Raw genomic sequence first — 6,032 nt, forward strand, 5'->3', positions numbered from 1 at the left:
GGGGGGGTGAATTAGGTGTTAGTACGCCTAAGAGGGGGGGTGAATTAGGTGTCCATAGTTGGTGGTCTTGTCATCATCAAAAACATGTTTACATTTATGAACTTTCTAAAGTCCAAAAGGAAAATAATTTATTAAAAACTGAAATAAAAAAGCTCTAAAATGATTTATCTAGCTTTGTAAGATTCAATGAAACATTTCAAAACATCATTGGATCTCAGTGAGGGATTCTTGAGAAAGTTGGTCTGGGTTTTGAAAATAATCTTTTTATTCCATAAATTTAAATTGATGTTACCTTTTTTGACCCACTAAAATTTTAATAGCATAGACTTTCAATTTTATATTCTACTATAATGACTCCTAAAATCTATATTTTTCACAAATATAATGAAATAGTAAATGTGACACTTTTAAGAGTATTATGGATTTAATGCATTTTTAACCAGCTAATCATGAATGCAAAATACTTTTTTTGAATAGATCTTATGTTGCTATTCTGATTTAATGATTTGTATACTTAATTTCTATTTTATAATGTATTAAATCTTTTATAACCAATTGCTATTGTATATAAAATTAATTTTGGTTGGAAATTAAAACAATTAATTGTAATTGATACACATTCCAATTAAAACAAATATATTACATTAATCAATTATCTAAAATATCGACATATACGAAAGAAATATGTAAGAGATAAATGTTTATTTGATTATTGTGTGTCTCTTGAATATCTATATACTTTAGGGTTAAATAAGATTTTAGTCTCTATAAAATTTCACTATTTTGCTTTTTGACCTTAAAATAAATTCCGTCAACTTTTAGTCCTTAAAATTTTCGCTTCCATTTTCTGTCCTTGATTTTAAGACAACTATTGTGTATTCTTTGAATGCTTTTAATAATTTTTTCATTAATGTTTAAGACATTATAAGAAAATTCCCTATAAAAATTTAGAATCTTTTTAACAATCAAAAAAATTAAATATGAATTGTTAAGTGCAAAAAGCTTAAAAATTCATATTTATATCATCCTTTATTGAAAAATTCTAAATTTTTTGTGAGCAAGTTGTTTAACATGTAAACATATACTAAATATTAGTACATAATATCATTCAAAAATTCAAAGGATACACAATAGTTAGTTTAAAATTAGGGGCTTAAAATGAAAACGATAAATATTTTAAGGGACTAAAATTAGAGGAAATTTTTTGTAAAGACTAAAAACAAAATAGTGAGATTTTATAAGAACTACAAACTTATTTAACTCTATACTTTATAACATCTATTTGATAGTGACATTTCTATGATAAACAAAATAGTGATATTTTATATGGGCAATATGAAATTTTTTCTATCCGGTAGAACACCAATCTAACTCTTTGGTGTTTTTTATAATTTGCTAAATTTTTTTGAACTTAAATCTATCAATTTTATAGGGTATGTATGTGATATAAGTTTTATAAAATTTTAATATTATTTGATACTTAGTTTAATTCAACGTATAAAATATGTTTTTTAAATACAAGTTAAACATTGACTATCAGATTTTATAGCTACACATATTTATTTTTTGTAATTTTAAGTATGCATGGTTAAGGTAATATAAAACATACATATAATTTCATAAGATTTAATGTTTATAAAGATTTAGTAGCCAAGTAATTCAAACAAAAATTACTTCTGAAGTCAACATATATTCACTCAATTTATAAATGTAATATATTTTTAAGTTATTAAGTGTAATATATTTATGTCAATGCTAAAATAAAACAAAAAATATAAACACATTTTTTATTTCGATCATCTACATGGACATTTTTAAAAATTATTAATTTAAGATTAAAATAATAGTTATTTTTATACTTATAGCATAATATTTCCAACATTTATTTTTTGTTATAATTCCATTATTTAACTTTTAATGAAGGATTATCATTATATAGACCTCAGTTCTAAAAAAATATCTCTATCAGATAAGTTTATGTGCATATCATAATAACACTTATACCTCTAAATAAAATTTATTTCAATTAGTATAAGAATAAAATTTATGTAAATTCATAAAAAAAATATTATAAAACGATAATTTATTTTGTATTTGGCACGGGCTACACACTAGTATAATACACAGTTACAAATACAGACTACGAGAGAAGACCAAATGAGCGGCAAACTTAATTTCCTTTTTTAAATTAAAAATTTATTCAAACAGAATCAAGGGACATAAATTTAACCAAATAAAAAAACTAAAAGAAATAAAAAGTTTCAAAAAATTCCATTTTAAAGATGTTATGTCTAAATCGAATTGGAATCTAAAACCTTAAATTAGAAAAGACCATGTTATTTTTATGCAAACACTCTTGGGTATGATGTCTAGTTATTTAGTTACAATATTCAAAAGAGTTTAAAGAAAAAGCATTTAAAGGTTTTTTTCTAGAAGTAGAGAAGAGGTAGTTAGTTTTATTTTTATCATATTCTAGTATTCTTAGTTCTTAATGTCAACATATCATTCAATTGAAGTTATTTTAGCCACACCACTTTCATTTTTCTGTAGGGGACCATATATCTAAAAAATAATAATGTATAACCATGGTTGGTGTAAAGAAAAAAAAATCAGCTCGATATTTTTTATTTTATCCTACAAATCCCATAATAATATAACCCTATATATATATATATATATATTGAAAAAATGGTAATATTAGATTAGTTTTATATGAGCATTAGTACTAATTAACATGTCTGCATTTTCTTGAGAACTAATGCAAATGGTCATCCTATTATTTTGCATAAATACCTTAATCTTGGCATTCTTCTTTAGTTCCTCATGAATCAATCTACCATTATGGAGCTTCACAACCGTTATTCTAATATTACTTTCATAGCCTCATTTTTCATGCTTTTGATGCTATTCCAAATAATTAAAATATGGAGAGGCAACAATTCCACTACCAATTTACCACCAGACCATGGACATTGCCCTTCATAGGAAACATACATCAAATTATCAACAACACGCTACCTCATCACTGCTTCAAAAATTTGGCAGATAAATATGGACCCTTAATGCACCTAAAGCTAGGAGAGGTATCACACATAATAGTTAGTTCACCAGAAATGGCTGAAGAGATTATGAAAACACATGACATCAATTTTTGTTATAGGCCAAACCTTCTTTTGCCAACAATAGTTAGTTACAATGCTACAGATATTGCTTTCTCTCCATATGGAGAATATTGGAGGCAATTAAGAAAGATATGTGTTGTAGAGTTATTAAATGCAAAGCGTGTCCAATCATTTCAGTCTATAAGAAAAGATGAGGTGTCAAATCTTCTTAAATCAATATATGCAAGTGAAGGATCAATTGTTAATCTCACTCAAAATATTTTCTCAATGACATATGGGATAACAGCGAGGGCAACTTTTGGGAAAAAACACACACACCAAAAAGTGTTCCAATCAACAATGGACAAAATATTGAGATTTTTGGGAGAATTTTGTATTATTGATTTGTATCCTTCTATTAAAATGCTTCAGAGGATGAGTAGGACAAAGAGAAAATTTGAAAAACTTTGTAATGAGACTGATAATATATTGCAAGACATCATTGATGATCACAAAAGTAGTCTCAAGGAAGCAAGCAAGGATGAAGATCTAGTTGATGTTCTTCTCAAGATTCAAAGGGAAAATTATCTCTCACAGCATCCTATAACTGATGACAATATAAAATCAATAATCCAGGTTAGTCTATGTTATTACTAATTTGAAATTAGATAAGTGTAGAACCATGTAGAATTTCTACGTAAAAATCTAGAAGTGTTTTAATTATAAAAAATTGTGAAAAGTATCTAGAAGTGAGTATTAATTAGGAAACTCCTAGAAATGTGTTTAGAGTTTTCTATTCGTATAAATCCTTCATAGTACATTAAGTATCAAGCAAATTGGTAGTTTTCTATTAGAAATACCTTCCTTTTTCTAACAGTCTACAACAAGACATATTTTTTCCATCCCAAAGACTAATTTATAAATTTTCATTTGTTTAAAATTAAGGTTTCTTGATAAAAAAAAATGTATATTTGCAAGTCATACTATTTTGGAGAAAATAACAAATGAATAACTTATTTTTTTAGTTTTGTTGTATGGAAGAAAATGCATGTTGGTTTAGAAAATAGATAGTGTTACTGTTAATCCATTTGTAGGACATGTTCATTGCTGGTAGCGAAACATCAGCAGAAACTGTGTTATGGGGGATGTCTGAGATGGTAAAGAACCCAAAGGTTATGGAAGAAGCGCAAGCTGAGGTAAGAAGAGTGTTTGGTACAAAACGGTACGTGGATGAGACAGAGTTTCACCGATTGATCTACTTAAAGTCTGTTATCAAAGAAATATTGAGACTACATCCTCCTTTACCATTGTTGATTCCAAGAGAAAGTAGGGAGAAATGTCAAATCAACGGATATGATATCCCAGCTAAGACAAGAGTCACTATCAATGTTTGGGCTATTGGAAGAGATCCAAGGTATTGGGTTGATGCTGAGAGTTTTAAACCTGAGAGGTTTATTAATAATCCAATTGATTTCAAAGGCGCGAACTTCGAATACATACCATTTGGTGCTGGAAGGAGGATGTGTCCAGGCATTGCATTTGCCTTATCCAATATTGAGTTATCTCTTGCTCAATTACTTTACCACTTTGATTGGAAACTTCCTAATGGAATGAAGAATGAAGAACTAGACATAACTGAGTCATTTGGAATAATTGCAAGAAGAAAACATGATCTATGCTTGATTCCTATTGCTCATCAGTGTCTTTGATATGTATTCCCAAAGAAAACAAGCTCAAAAAGTATTTAAGTTTTCTTATTATATTTCTCTCAAATTGGAGTTTGATGTTCCTAATAAAATTTGTTACGGTAATTTGTGAACTATATTTGTGGCATAAGCACATAACTTGTTGTACGACATTACCCTGAGAATAATCTTTTCCAAGACTGCTAAGGAAGAAATCCACCTGAAATGTTGAGCTACCTATAGTTCCATAATTTGCTATGTGATTTCTACTGGATCGAGTAGAGTCTATTATCATGGTAACATCACTCACAAGTATCATTTTTCCAAATTATTATTGATGTGGTGATGTGCTTGTGTAAATACCTACTTTGCAATATAGAATAAACTAAATACTTTGTACGGTCCTTTTATTTAATTTTATATAAAAATTTAGTCATTTATCTCTTTTTTTTCTAATTTTAATCATTTATTTAATTTGAAAAACGATTTGATCATTTATGTCGTAAAATGTCAATAATATTATATTTTTTTATAAAAACTCAAAAAATTTATCATCATCTCCAAATAAAACCTTCCATGTCAATTTCAAGAAAATTCATATATTCATCAAATTCATAACTCAAATTTTCAAATAAACTCATATCTTCATCTCCAACAACATCAAATAAAGAACTCACACTTTAAGATTTGATTCCCAAATCACCAAGACAATATTTTCTTCTTCTTTTTATCTTTCTTTAAATTAAATCTTTAACTTAAACTTTAAAGTATGAAATCTTTATTTGACGAATTTGATATTATTGTTGTTGATTTGTGTATGATATTAATTAAATTTGTGTATGATGTTTAACCTAAACTTTAAACATTGGTTATAATTTGCGTATGATATTTGAACCACAAGCATACAATTTGTGCTGTACTGAAATTGTAATATATCAAAGTATGGTTGTACAATATTGTACAAGTCATTAACTAGAGAAAAACTTTTCCATGAGTGCCAATGAGAAATCATCATGAAATAGATAGCATATAAAGTAGGATTGTGAGACAAGACCTCGTCTTAAAAATATACTACGGTTCATCTTGATTACAAAAAAGTTAGTTGAATGCAACTGAATTTTTCAATCTCATAAAAATATTTTATGTGCATTAACTTAAAAGTGTATATACACTGGAATTTGTTTCATGAAAACAAAATAATTATTATTGAAGAGTATTTTGGGATATAAATTTTTAAATAGAGTGA

General features: G+C 27.0%; 1 pseudogene; it reads left to right on the top strand.

The window, feature by feature from the left end:
• Positions 1-2,711: 2,711 nt before the first annotated feature.
• LOC101497676 (cytochrome P450 71D10-like) lies at positions 2,712-4,920 on the top strand (annotated as a pseudogene).
• The last annotated feature ends 1,112 nt before the right edge of the window (positions 4,921-6,032 follow it).

This window comes from Cicer arietinum, chromosome 2 (assembly GCF_000331145.2).
Source record: "Cicer arietinum cultivar CDC Frontier isolate Library 1 chromosome 2, Cicar.CDCFrontier_v2.0, whole genome shotgun sequence".
NCBI classification, from domain to species: Eukaryota; Viridiplantae; Streptophyta; class Magnoliopsida; order Fabales; family Fabaceae; genus Cicer; species Cicer arietinum.